Source organism: Schistocerca nitens, chromosome 2 (assembly GCF_023898315.1).
Source record: "Schistocerca nitens isolate TAMUIC-IGC-003100 chromosome 2, iqSchNite1.1, whole genome shotgun sequence".
NCBI classification, from domain to species: domain Eukaryota; kingdom Metazoa; phylum Arthropoda; class Insecta; order Orthoptera; family Acrididae; genus Schistocerca; species Schistocerca nitens.
The window spans coordinates 1,010,515,293-1,010,530,623 of NC_064615.1; positions in this window are offsets into that span (position 1 = coordinate 1,010,515,293).

The window sequence follows — 15,331 nt, forward strand, 5'->3', positions numbered from 1 at the left end:
TACTCGTGAACTGTAACTTGGTGCGTTGTGAGCGGGGTATGGGGTTGCGGTAAGCGGAGAGAATGTTTGGGGTTTGTTGCGGGATGAGGTGGGAGGAAACGGTGGGGGGGAGGGGGGGGGGCAGTGATACAAGCCCCGCCTATAGCAGGCCACAGACCTCTGATTTCAAGCTTCCACGAAACGACAGTGTGCACGACGAAGGCAATAATTCGATTTCATAATGGCATTGCTTTAAGTCACAAAATAATGAAAGCTACTTTCGGAAATTTGTGACTGTAAAACACTACCCTAAAACTGTAAAAATGCCATCATATTATTTTTGGATCAATTTATCTAACTAACAAGTTGTTCACCAGATTATAACGAACTTGCCAACGATATGCAAAGCCATACAGCTCACTGATTTTTTTCAACATTTATGATGGTGTATTTTTTTTCACATGCGTTACGTCTTGTAAATTTAGTAGTAGGCCTAGAACTTCTGATGGAGACAAGTTACCTTTCATGTACACTGGTGAGCCAAAACATTATGACCACCTGCTTAACAGCTTGTTTGTCATTCTTTGGGACAAAATACATCACTGATTCTGCGTATCCGGGATCCGATAATGTTTTGGTAGATCTGTCGAAATATGTGGCATTAGACATCCACACACAGGTAATGTAACTCCCGTAGATAACGGGCTGCTGATTTGCGTACGTGGTGATGGCGCCCGATAACGATCCAAATGTGTTCCATTGGATATACATCAGGCGAATTTAGTCGCTGAGGATCAATGTGAATTCACTATAATCCTCCTCAAACCGCTGTTCCATGGTTCTGGCTCCGAGACACGGACAATTACATAGCTGAAAGATGACACCGCCGTCAGAGAAGACATCAAGCATAAAATGATCAGGTGGTTCCCAGCTATTAGTGTGCCTTCGATTACGACCACAGGTTCCATGCGAGCGCAGGAGAATGACGTAATACTGCTCCCACCAGCCTGCGTCCGTGGCGCGCTACACGTTTGGAGCCGCCGTTCACCTCGACAACGGAGTTTGTGAAGACGACCAGCGACCTAGTGTAGCAAAAATATGATTCACCTGAAGAGCTGACACGTTTCCGCTGATCGACAATCGATTGTCCCGTGCCCACTGCGATTGTAATTGACAATGTCGTTGGGTCAAGATGTGAACACATAGGGATGGTGTGCTGCGGAGCTCCATTTCCAACAACGTACGAGGAACAGTGTGATCCGAAACATTTGTGCGTGCACCAGCATTGTGCTCCTTCACGCATGCCACGGATCACCATCTATCCTACTTTAAAGAGCAGACAAGCTTCTGAACCTCATGTTGTGTGAATAGTCGTGGACGTCTAAACACCTAGCACCTAGTGGTAGTTTCACTGTCCTTGTACCGCTTTCCGTGGAGGCTCACGACAGTAGCACGTGAACATTCGACCAGCTTCGCCGTTTTCGAGATACTCGTTCACAGGCTCTGCATAATAAGAATCTGCCCTTTGTCAAAGTCGCTTGTCTCAATGGATTTCGCCATCCGCAGCCTACGCTAGGGCGATACCCCGTCCGTGCATGCTCCACTTACATACTTTTGTTAGCGCGTCACGTTTGCATAACGCCACCAGGTGGTATCCAACGTCGCGGTGGCCAGTGGTCATAATGTTTGTATTTTTTGTAAATAAAATGGTTAATTTTTGCTACGATATTGTTTTGTACTTAAAGCTTCATGAATTTTTAAGTCAGTAAATCTCTAAATGGACTAAATTGCACGAAGTAGCTCTGAGGCCTAAAAAGATTGAGCACCCTGCTCTATAGTATAGATGTAGGGGAACGATTAGTGTTCTGGGGTGGAGCGCCAATTTTACTTCATTAAATATTAATGATTAAAGTCATCCTTTGGCATAACTGTTACTAGGAGCCCACTGCCCATCAGAGCTTCACTACAAAAATAACGCTGTGTAGTGAACCCATAGATTCAATAAACAACTGAATATAGTTTGTAAGGGGAGGGGGGACTGGGGGCATTAAGTGTTTTTAATATTTTGGAAGACGAATGGTGACGTGTAAGAAGCCATTTATAAGTTCCATTTCCGACCTTGTTAAAAACCTGCCTAATACCGATTTTTGACTCATCTTCTTTAAAGAAAAATACCTGACTACACTATTCTTCTTTCTTTTCTTGAGAGCTATCCTCAGCATTCTTTCCGAGTGTGAACGACATTGTACCAAACCTATACAAAGGGCTACAAAGTGTACGATATAACCAACAGATTCTGGCTGATCGAGAAGCTTGTTTGTCAGCAATAGGACATACTCTAAGCCAGATTATATGAGTGCGACCGTGACAGAATGTATTCAGATACTGTTCATATTTAATATTCGGCTTTACCATCTACTCCAAACTTCTTAAGTTTTTGAAAGGAATTGTTTTATAATAGTAAACAGTTTATATTTTACAGTGTTGGTATAGTGATGGCATCCCAGAACCTACTACAAATTAGAATCACAGATTACCTTGTTCCGTCTTTTGAAGAATCTGATGCGCCAACAGGTCTGCATTTGGGCCATCATCTATGAGATCTTGACAGAGAACAGATAGAAGGAAACCGCACTCGCCAATTCACAAGGGTAATCCAACAAACGATTATCATAACTAGCGCTGCTTACGGTGGGAATGCTTGACCAGTATACTGCACGTCACCTATACTATTTTCTACTGAATCGCGATTGAACTGAAGACTTTGTATGGAGGTTAAAATACGAGAGGGGAGTTTCCTCATCGTGAAGTTGTCCATCACCACACTATGGACGGAGCTGCCCTGTTTGTTGATTTATCAACACAGACCGTCCAAGCCGTTTACAAGGAATGATGTACCACTCGCAGCCATGTAACAGGGCGGAAATGCAACAGGTCGTAAACTGGAGACTAGTGTTGTGCCTTGTCAGTGATAATCGGTTTCAAATTCGACAGGACTTTCTGATGTCACTGTATGTACATTCTTTGCAACTAGTTTAGCAGTGAAGTTTGAAAAGATAATTGTATACAGTGGACATTTGGACTAGGATGTCTTTCAGAAGGCCGCTGCTCACATTGCGACATAAAACAGCACATATTACAGTGGAAAGTTGTTGACCTGAGGAGTGTAGTGTGGTCCGTCGAGTCACGAGTTTTGCCACTTTTCCAATGTTGCTTGTCGTTGAGCACTCCGTCGGCTCAATACAACGTTTAAGACGCGGTGTGTGGAAGATGTAGTTTGGGCCGGAGGTTCTTCGCTGTTTTTGGGGTGTTTTTCGTACCGTGAGCTGGTCAGTTCAGGTTGACGTGAATATGGATCAGTGTATTTATTTGATTACTCTCCGTGATGATGTGTTGCCCTTTCTTCTACACCTTCATTATGAGTAAGCTGTAGACGCTCCAGTCTACCAAGCTGATAATAGCCGTGTTCACATGTCGAAAAAGTGTATGTCCCTGGTTTGACGAACACTCCAGCACACAAGTGCACCTCGGCTGCCTCGTTAAATTACCCTGTTTTCTACGACTTGTACTATAGGTTAAAGAAGGGCAAAAATACTTTTACATCATTTGTAGATTTAGAGAAAGCTCTCGAAATTGTTAATTAGATTACACTCTTTGGAATTTTGAAGGCAGCAGGGATAATTTGAACGGAGCGAGCGATTATTTACAACTTTTAGAGAAACCAGACAGTAGTTATAAACGTCGAGAAGAATGAAAGGGAGGCAGTGGTTGAGAAGGGAGTCAGGCAGGTTTGTAGTCCATCCCCGATGTTATTCAGTCTGTACATTGAGCAAGGGGTAAAGGAAACCAAAGACATATTTAAAAAGGGAATTAAAGTTCAAGACATAAAATAAAAACTTTGAGGTTTTCCGAAGGCGTTATAATTCCTTTAAGAAAAACAAAGGACTTGGAAGAAGTGATGCATGAAAGGGGTGGTCTTGATAAGAGGTTATGAGACGATCATCACCAAAAACAAAACAATGGAGATAGAATTAGTTGAATTAAATCAGGCGATATTGACAGAATTAGATCAGGAAATGAAGCAATAAAGTAGCAGATAAGTTTTGGTTTATTAACAGCAAACTAACTGATGATGGCCCCAGTGCAGATGACGTAAAATGCAGACTGCCTTTTGCTGTTTTTTTGGTAGTGTTCCTTCAGAAGAATTATTTGATGCAGTTATTCCACGCCGATGTATCCTGTGACAGCCTGTTTATCTGCGAATAACTACTACAGCCTACAGCCATATGAATCTACTTACTGTATTCATCCCTTGATGTCTCTCTATAATTTGTATTCCGTCACGCTTCCTTCCATTATCAAGTAAACACGTCCTTCATGCCTCTGGATTTGTCCTATCATCCGATCTCTTCTTTCATGCAAGCTGTGTCACAATTTTCTTCGTCATTTCTTTCGCGATCTACCACACTAATCCTCAGCATTCTTCTGCAGCACCACATTACAGAAGTTTCTATTCTCTTCTTGCCGAAACTCCTTATTTTCAAGTTTCTCTTCCATACAAGACTACTCACCACAAAAATACATTGAGACTTCCCAACGCTCACATTTATATTCGATGCCAACAAAATTCTCTTTTTTCAGAAATGTTTGCAATAGCCAGTCTGTTTTTTATATCCACTCTGCTTCGGACATCAGTTACTTTCCTGTCTAAATGAGGAAACTCATCTACTGTTTTTTTTTTGTGTCATACCCTAATCTAATACCCTTAGCATCGCCTGATGTAATTCGATTGCATTCACTGAGCGAGGTAACGCCGTGGTTAGCAGACTGGTCTCGCATTCGCGTCGACGACGGTTCAGACCCACGTAATGCCATCCACATTTAGATTTTCTGTGATTTCCCTAACTGATTTCAGGCAAATGCTGCGATGGTCCCTTTGGAAGGTGCACGGCCGATTTCCTTTCCCATCCTTCTCTGATCCGAGCTTGCGCTACGTCGCTAATGACGTCGAAGTCAATTGGATGTTAATCTCCTCCTCCTCCTCCTCCTCCTCCTCCTCCTCCTCTTCCTTCGACTACATTCCACTGCCTTTGTCTTTATTTTGTTGATACTCATCTTACAACTTCTTTTCAAGGGCAAACGTATTACGTTCAAGCGCTTTTCTAAGTCCTTCGCCGTCCCCGACAGAATTACAATTCCATCAGCAAGACTTATCTGATTTCGTTTTAATTTGAGATGCTGCAAGTCTTTCGAGTTGAAACCACTTCGGCGACTGGGTGTCGACGGGGGTGAAATGATGATGATAATGACAACACAACACTCAATCCCTGAGTGAAGAAAATCTCCGACCCAGCCGGGAATCGAACCCGGGCCTTTGGGTATGACATTCCGTCGCGCTGACCGCTCAGCTACCAGGGATGGACGATTTGAGATTAAAAATACCTTTCATAAGCCCAGACCAAACTTTGATGTATCTGAAAGCAATTTCACTACTCCTACACACACGAAGTTCGTCATGCTGTGACAAGGGGGAGGGGGGGGGAGAGAGAGAGAGAAATGAGTCTAAACCTCCATCACGTCACAAGGTTTGAAGTTTTGTTTTTTATTAAAAAATACACTGAACTTCAACCCTAAAAAAAACTTTAAAACTTGACCAGTTCCACCATTATTACATTCTAAAGTTTAAATTTTTCTGTATCACTTTTTGGTGCATGGCGGCCGCGCGATGTTATTGTACGTATTTCACGCTCTTTGCACTTACGGTGTCGCGCGTCGTCCGCCATTGACGTACGCCGAAAGGCCAATACGGCCTTTGGGGGTCATCATTCCCTCTATGTTGAATTGGTTATATCATTCAGTCGAAACTTGATTTTCGCTGCGAGAAGGACGTGTTTTTCTTTGTTATAATATTTTGTGATTTTCTGTGTGTCTGACAAATTTAAAATGACTGAAAAGAGTGATTTAGGTATTTTTTTACCATGTTGTTGTTGTTGTGGTCTTCAGTCCTGATACTGGTTTGATGCAGATCTACATGCTACTCTATCCTGTGCAAGCTTCTTCATCTCCCAGTAACTACTGCAACCTACATCCTTCTGAATCTGCTTAGTGTATTCATCTCTTGGTCTCCCTCTACGATTTTTACCCTCCACGCTCCCCTCCAATACTAAATTGGTGATCCCTTGATGTCTAAGAACACGTCCTGCCAACCGATCCCTTCTTCTAGTCAGGTTGTGCCATAAATTTCTCTTCTCCCCAATCCTATTCAATACGTCCTCATTAGTTATGTGATCTACCCATCTAATTTTCAGCATTCTTCTGTAGCACCACATTTCAAAAGCTTCTATTCTCTTCTTGTCCAAACTATTTATCGTCTATGTTTCACTTCCATACATGGCTACACTCCATACAAATACTTTCAGAAACGACTTCCTGACACTTAAATCTATACTCGAAGTTAACAAATTTCTCTTCTTCAGAAACGCTTTCCTTGCCATTGCCAGTCTACATTTTATATCCTCTCTACTTCGACCATCATCAGTTATTTTGCTTCCCAAATAGCAAAACTCCTTTACTACTTTAAGTGTCTTATTTCCTAATCTAAATCCCTCAGCATCACCCGAGTTAACTCGACTACATTCCATTATCCTCGTTTTGCTTTTGTTGATGTTCATCTTATATCCTCCTTTCAAGACACTCTTTTACCATAAACTATATAAAATATACAATGCAGCTTATGCTGACAAAAATAAACAAAATGTACAAGAAGAAAGTTAACACCCTACGGCAAAGTTTGAAAGGTAGTGACAATGTTGCAGGTGAAGCGCATTCGAAAATCAAAGAACTGCATATGAAACTAACGAAAAAAAAAAAGAAACACTTAAAAATTTTTCTTTAGAAAATTTCTTCGTCAAAACACCAAAACAACTAGAGCTCTTGGGCGTAAAAGTAAGTTTGTGTTTTATATTTAGCGTTCTATGGCAAATTCAAAAACAGAACAAGCCAGTCATTTACGTTCAGTTGTTACTCACTAATTATTATAAGCTAAATCGGCAACCGCATCATTCCACCTGTCTGTAATCTCGGAAGGTACTGGGTCGATTTCAACGCAATTCTCACTATTGTGTAGCTGGATTCTTCAGGATGAATTAGTAATGCCCATATTCAACATTTTGTACACTACTTTTAATGCAGGAAGAAACCAAACAACACACCAGAGGACACGAAAGATATTAGTATGCAACCAAGTGGGAGCCGGTCGTCTCAAACAGTACCTAAATCAACTCCTAATCAGAATACTTCTAGGAATAAAATTGTAGTACAAGAATCTGAGCTCAATAGTTCGCTGTTATCACGGGATCTTGGCGTGGGGACAGATGAAGCAACAAAAGAATAACAGCATTAAGAAAAGACATTCAACAAGAAGAAAACATAATTAGAGGAATTATCAGCGCAGCCGAATGACAGAAAGAAAGTGTGCTTCAAAAAAGCAAAATATTCTAGAAATAATGAAAGTAATTCTGACTTAGCAGCAGTTCTTAGCCGGCCGGTGTGGCCGTGAAGTTCTAGGCGCTTCAGTCTGGGACCGCGTGACAGCTGCGGTCGCAGGTTCGAATGCTGCCTCGGGCATGAATGTGTGTGATGTCCTTAGGTTATTTAGGTTTAAGTAGTTCTAAGTTCTAGGGGACTGATGACCACAGATGTTAAGTCCCATAGTGCTCAGAGCCATTTGAACCATTGAACCAGCAGTTCTTAGGCTTCGAAACACTGTTGGTCGACCTAGAGTAGAAGAAAATGAATCCTGTTTGCTTTAAGTCATCAAGTCATAAAGGAGGCTGAAGTTTTGTTGGTGCAGTTGACGATTGACGTCACACTGAAATTATGAGGTGCTGCAAAATATTGGACAACTTACAAGCCGAACTATGTAAACAAGGCTACACTATCAGTCGATCAGAGTTATATTTCAGACTCCTTCCCTGACCAGTCAATGCAGAGCAGGGGGAAAAGCACATGGTAACTGTCACTGTTACAATGTGTAAACCAGAGTCTACACTTCATCTGAAGCATAAAGATGGCAAATTCTGTACAGTCATTATAAGAAACCTTTGGCCCTGGTATTCTTTTTGTCTATGGATGACAAAGCACGTGTTCCATTATGTATTACAGCAGCAAATACTCAAGCACTTTAACTGCTGTGTAAAATTACCAGAGCATGATTTCGTGGCCGCTGAAAAACAAACTTATTCCTTCCGTTTATGTAGATATTGTTATAAAGAAAAATGATGGACATCTGACGCTGTGACACACTCTGAGCCTACATCCGTAGCGATTGGTAGTGGAAAACATTCTTATTACAACACAGAGACTAATGATACAGACGCACATAGACTTTCTAAATTACCAGCTTTCGAAAAGTTAATGAGAACTCGAGGTTTTGTGAAACACGTGTTCATTCTCACTTGCGATGTTGTTCCCGACGAAAACCCACGATACAAGTGAGTTATAGTTTCATCTGTACAACGTTTTAAAGCTTTTGTCGCGGATGCTATTTACATCGACACAAATCCCCCAGGAAGAGGTGTATTTCACAGAATGGAGCGACTAATGGTGCCTTTTAGTCGCGAACTTATTGGTGTTGTATTAATACATGACAGTTTTGGTTGACATTTTGATTCTGGTAATTGAAATACTGACTTGGAGCTAGAAAAGCGGAACTTTGAGAGTGCAAGCATCGTGCTGGCTAATATCTGAAACCAATTGGTCACTGACGATTTTCCTGTTGTCGCCGAATACACTGCGCCAACAGATATCAGACCGAATATTGTACAGGTTAGGGCATTGAAAAAAGATGCTACTAGGTAGGCAAATCACGTACTTGATAACAATATTTTTTACAAATTGTAAAATGCGAGGCTGTCTCATCTTGAGGTATACGACGGTCTAGCCTGTAGCGGTTATTACGAGAGGTGTTTATACCGTCACCTGTTTGGCTTAAATAGACTTCAAACAGATATGTACGAGTAGGAAATGATGATTCCGAATTTAAAATTGCTCCGCTGTTATTACAGCTACCTTTGAGTCACCAAGCATCATCACTTTTGAAGCAAGTTCCATACGACGGCATTGCCGCAGTGTCGAGGCAAAATTATTTAAACAATCGTGTGACATCTGTGACCCATCATACAAAGCCACAAACCAGTCACATAACAGCCAAAAAGAGTCTTTGCCTTTCATCCTCGAAGAATTGTATCTAGACGTACCAGGGAAGTACTTTATTTGATAAACGATGACTTGCGCCATAGGATGGTGGGGTTTCGGGTTCCGCTGGATAGGTCAGGAGTCCACTACACGCAGCAAGCGGCTACGCGGGTAGCAGGGGTTGTGTGGCGTGGACTGGGCGGTTTCTTAGGTTAGATGGCCTCGGGCAAGTACAGAAAGGGCAACAGCCTCAAAGGGTGCGGGGCAAAGTCAGGACATGCGGGGGCCAAGCAGCAATCGGTATTGTAATTTTAAACTGCCGAAGCTGCATTTGTAAAGCACCGGAACTTCAAGCGCTGATAGAAAGCACCGAAGCTGAAATCGTTATAGGTACAGAAAGCTGGCTGAAGCCAGAGATAAATTCTGCCGAAATTTTTACAAAGGCACAGACGGTGTTTAGAAAGGATAGATTGCATGCAACCGGTAGTGGCGTGTTTGTCGCTGTTAGTAGTAATTTATCCTGTAGTGAAGTAGAAGTGGATATTTCATGTGAATTATTATGGGTGGAGGTTACACTCAACAACCGAGCTAGGTTAATAGTTGGCTCCTTTTACCAACCACCCGACTCAGCAGCATTAGTGGCAGAACAACTGAGAGAAAATTTGGAATACATTTCACATAAATTTTCTCAGCATGTTATAGTCCTAGGTGGAGATTTCAATTTACCAGATATAGACTGGGACACTCAGATGTTTAGGACGGGTGGTAGGGACAGAGCATCGAGTGACATTATACTGAGTCCACTATCCGAAAATTACCTCGAGCTATTAAACAGAGAACCGACTCGTGGAGATAACATCTTGGACCTACTGATAACAAACAGACACGAACTTTTCGACTCTGTAAGTGCAGAACAGGGAATCAGTGAACATAAGGCCGTTGCAGCATCCCTGAATATGGAAGTTAATAGAATATAAAAAAAGGGAGGAAGGTTTATCTGTTTAGCAAGAGTAATAGGAGGCAGATTTCAGACTACCTAACAGATCAAAACGAAAATTTCTGTTCCGACACTGACAATGTTGAGTGTTTATGGAAAAAGTTCAAGGCAATCTTAAAATGCGTTTTAGACAGGTACGTGCCGAGTAAAACTGTGAGAGACGGGAAAAACCCACCGTGGTTCAACAACAAAGTTAGGAAACTACTGTGAAAGCAAAGAGAGCTTCACTCCAAGTGTAAACACAGCCAAAACCTCTCAGACAAACAGAAGCTAAACGATGTCAAAGTTAGCGTAAGGAGGGCTACGGGTGAAGCGTTCAGTGAATTCGAAAGTAAAATTCTATGTACCGACTTGACAGAAAATCCTAGGAAGTTCTGGTCTTACGTTAAATCAGTAAGTGGCTCGAAACAGCATATCCAGACACTCCGGGATGATGGCATTGAAACAGAGGATGTCACGCGTAAAGCTGAAATACTAAACACCTTCTTCCAAAGCTGTTTCACAGAGGAAGACCGCACTGCAGTTCCTTCTCTAAATCCTCGCATAAACGAAAAAATGGCTGACTTCGAAATAAGTGTCCAAGGAATAGAAAAGCAACTGGAATCACTCAACAGAGGAAAGTCCACTGGACCTGACGGGATACCAATTCGATTCTACACAGAGTACGCGAAAGAACTTGCCCCCCTTCTAACAGCCGTGTACCGCAAGTCTCTAGAGGAACAGAAGGTTCCAAATGATTGGAAAAGAGTGCAGATAGTCCCAGTCTTCAACAAGGGTCGTCGAGCAGATGCGCAAAACTATAGACCTATTTCTCTGACGTCGATCTGTTGTAGAATTTTAGAACATGTTTTTTGCTCGAGTATCATGTTTTTGGAAACCCAGAATCTACTCTGTAGGAATCAACATGGATTCCGGAAACAGCGATCGTGTGAGACCCAACTCGCTTTATTTGTTCATGAGACCCAGAAAATGTTAGATATAGGCTCCCAGGTAGATGCTATTTTCCTTGACTTCCGGAAGGCGTTCGATACAGTTCCGCACTGTCGCCTGATAAACAAAGTAAGAGCCTACGGAGTATCTGACCAGCTGTGTGGCTGGATTGAAGAGTTTTTAGCAAACAGAACACAGCATGTTGTTCTCAATGGAGAGACTTCTAGAGACGTTAAAGTAACCTCTGGCGTGCCACAGGGGAGTGTTATGGGACCATTGCTTTTCACAATATATATAAATGACCTAGTAGATAGTGTCGGAAGTTCCATGCGGCTTTTCGCGGATGATGCTGTAGTATACAGAGAAGTTGCAGCATTAGAAAATTGTATCGAAATGCAGGAAGATCTGCAGCGGATAGACACTTGGTGCAGGGAGTGGCAACTGACAAATGTAATGTATTGCGAATACATAGAAAGAAGGATCCTTTATTGTATGATTATATGATAGCGGAACAAACACTGGTAGCAGTTACTTCCGTAAATTATCTGGGAGTATGCATGCGGAACGATTTGAAGTGGAATGATCACATAAAATTAATTGTTGGTAAGTCGGGTACCAGGTTGAGATTCATTGGGAGAGTCCTTAGAAAATGCAGTCCATCAACAAAGGAGGTGGCTTGGAAAACACTCGTTCTACCTATACTTGAGTATTGCTTATCAGTGTGGGATCCGTACCAGATCGGGTTGACGGATGAGATAGAGATCTAAACAAGAGCGGCGCGTTTCGTCACAGGGTTATTTGGTAACCGTGATAGCGTTACGGAGATGTTTAGCAAAGTCAAGTGGCAGACTCTGCAAGAGAGGCGCTCTGCATCGCGGTGTAGCTTGCTCGCCAGGTTTCGAGAGGGTGCGTTTCTGGATGAGGTATCGAATATATTGCTTCCCCCTACTTATACCTCCCGAGGAGATCACGAATGTAAAATTAGAGAGATTCGAGCGCGCACGGAGGCTTTCTGACAGTCGTTCTTCCCGCGAACCATACGCGACTGGAACAGAAAAGGGAGGTAATGACAGTGGCACGTAAAGTGCCCTCTGCCACACACCGTTGGGTAGCTTGCGGAGTATAAATGTAGATGTAGATGTAGACGATGCTATGTGGTTGGATGAAGATGACGGTGACACATCGAATGTTCCTAACATTATCCAAAACGAAAACGAAGTGACTGCTATGCCAGTCATAAATAATATAAACCAAAAGATTCAAAGTCCTTGGACACAAGATGATTGAATTTTGTATTGCTAATTTTATTTGTTAAATTTTGTAAATTTTCTAAACGTTAGATTTATTCTTGATTTTATGAATAAAAGGTTTTAATTAGAGTTATATAAACTTCACTGTTAAGTCTGAGAAAGCTAACAAATAATTTCATGTAATTTGCCGAAAATCTTTGGTAGATACTTAGTGGCACAAACTGTTCGTTACTAGACTACTTACAATACCAACAGTTAACATAGCTTTTACTACTCAATACCTGCGAGACATAACACAGACTACTGTTACATGGTAAAAGCTAACACCCAAAGACTCTCGTGCGTTAGCATGATTTTTCGGAAAAGTTACACTCATTGATGCTGTGATATTAATTACGTACATATGAAAAGCAGAAGTTCAAGTATTTCTCGGTATTGTAATATGTATTGACAGTGATGCTTGTTTTTATCTGATTCGATAAATTTGAGACTATAAATATCTGGATAACCAGTTTTTGAGATTGCACAGAATTTCGTATAAAAACCATACAAGATATAATTATCCAGTAGCATAAAGAAATGGAAATTATGAATAAATACAATAAAAATAGCACCATAACAGAAGCTGAGAATTACGCGAATATCGACAATAAAGTGGTATAGACCAATTCATTAACAGTGAGACTGGCATTCACAGAGTCAATTTGGAAGAGAGAAAAACCTCCGGGGCTATCTTAGGAAATTCTAACAGTGTATTCCAGTCAGCTTTCACTAAATCTACAAAAGCTATAAACGTAGATTTGCCTTTCTTCAGGCTGTCTCCTGAGATAAGTTGGAGGTTCAGTATTACCTCGTGTGTTCCTGTATTTCTCAGCTCAATTGATATTCCCCTACACCTACACCTACTACCTTAGGAAATTCTAAGAGTGTATTCCAGTCAGCTTTCACTAAATCTACAAAAGCTATAAACGTAGATACGTAGATTTGCCTTTCTTCAGTCTGTCTCCTGAGATAAGTTGGGGGAGGGGGGGGGGTCAGTATTACCTCGTGTGTTCCTGTATTTCTCAGCTCAAGTGATATTCCCCGAAAATGGCCTCTACCAGTTTTACTACTCTTCTGTAAGTAATTAGTGTCAGTATTTTGTAAACATAACTTGTTAAACTGGTGGTATTCACGCCTTTCAGCGCCTGCCTACTTTGGAGTTGGCATTATTATATTCTTCTTAAAGTCTGCGGGTATTTAGCCTCTCTCATACGAGGGCTATTCGGTCGCGAAATGGAATGAAAACCACTATGAAATTCCGATGAAATTTTGAACTGTTGTGTTGCGTAGCGTCTCTAGTATGCCCCTCGATAGAGGCACATCACTCTTTTCAATTCTGAGCGTACAGTGAGCACGTAAAGCTGCCTAGAAAATAGTGTGTCCCACCAAGGATGAGGGCCTGGTGAGAGATTTCGCCTGATATGCAGCCCACATAACTGTCATGCGTTCCGTTCTTCACAACAACTGAAGATTCTCCTGCAGCGTTTCCGATGGGAAGTGTTTGATCACCTACAACACAGCCCGTAACTGGCTCGTTCTGAGTTTTAACTCTGCTCTCATGAACCGATGGCTGTGAAGACAACATTTTGACACAGAGAACGAGCTGCAGACGAGCGTAGACAATTGGCAATAAAAACAGGCGGCTGCATTCTATGATGGGGCACTGGAAAGGTGATACAACGCTATTTCAAATATCCAGTCGGATCGGCGACTATGTAGAGTGTATCTAATTATTGCAAAAAAAAATTTTTTATTTTCACAATGGTTTTCATTTCGCGACCCGTCGGAACTCGCTTTCCGAATAGCCATCGTATGTAGTAAACACCAGTTGCAACAGTTTTGTCTTTGCTGGCTGTCCAAGGACTTCGATAGCTCTGTAGTAATGTCTATTCCAGGAGTCTTTTTTCTACCTTCAGTGTTCTGTTAAGTTTTTCTCGTAGTATCGCTACTCCCAACTCCTCTTTATCTGCTCCCTCTTCCCTTACCATTGTATTGTCTTTGAGTTTATTTCCCGGTAGAGCTGTTCTGTATATTCCTAGCACCTATCAGCTTTCCCTTCTTTGCTGGGATCTCGATATTCGTATATGTGATGCTCTTATCTGCAAAGGCGTCTTTTACTGTAGGCGGCATCTTTATTTCCCCTAGTTATTCTTGTTTCTATATCCTTACATTTCTCGCGTACTTGTTACTGTTCTGCCAATTTAGTCAAACTATCAATATCATGTTTAATCGTCTACATTCCCTTTTGCCTGCTTCATTTATGCATTTTTATATTTTCTCCTTTCGTGAGTTATATTCAATATATCGTGCATTGTCCAAGTATTTCTACTGGTATTTGTATTTTTATCTATTCGGTCCTCTGATGCCTTCACCTTTCAAAAAATGGTTCAAATGGCTCTGAGCACTATGGGACTCAACTGCTGAGGTTATTAGTCCCCTAGAACTTAGAACTAGTTAAACCTAACTAACCTAAGGACATCACAAACATCCATGCCCGAGGCAGGATTCGAACCTGCGACCGTAGCGGTCTTGCGGTTCCAGACTGCAGCGCCTTTAACCGCACGGCCACTTCGGCCGGTCCTTCACCTTTCAAAGCTACCATTCGTCTTGGTATTGTATTCCTTTCCCCTTTCTCAGTCAATAGTTGTCTAATACTCTTTCTGAAACTTTCAATAACATCTGGTTGTTTCAATTTGTTCAGCTCCCATCTCCTCATTTTCCTACCTTTTTGGAATCTCTTTGGTTTTACTCTGCAGTTCATAACCAATAAATTAAGGTTAGAGTCTACTTCTGCTGCCTGAAACGTTATACATGTTAAAATCCGGTTTCGGCGTATCTGTCTTACCATAACGTAATCACAGACCGTCTAGATTCTCCAGTTCTTTTCCTCGCATACAGTTTCTTACATCATTTTGTAACCAAGCATGAGCAGAATTTT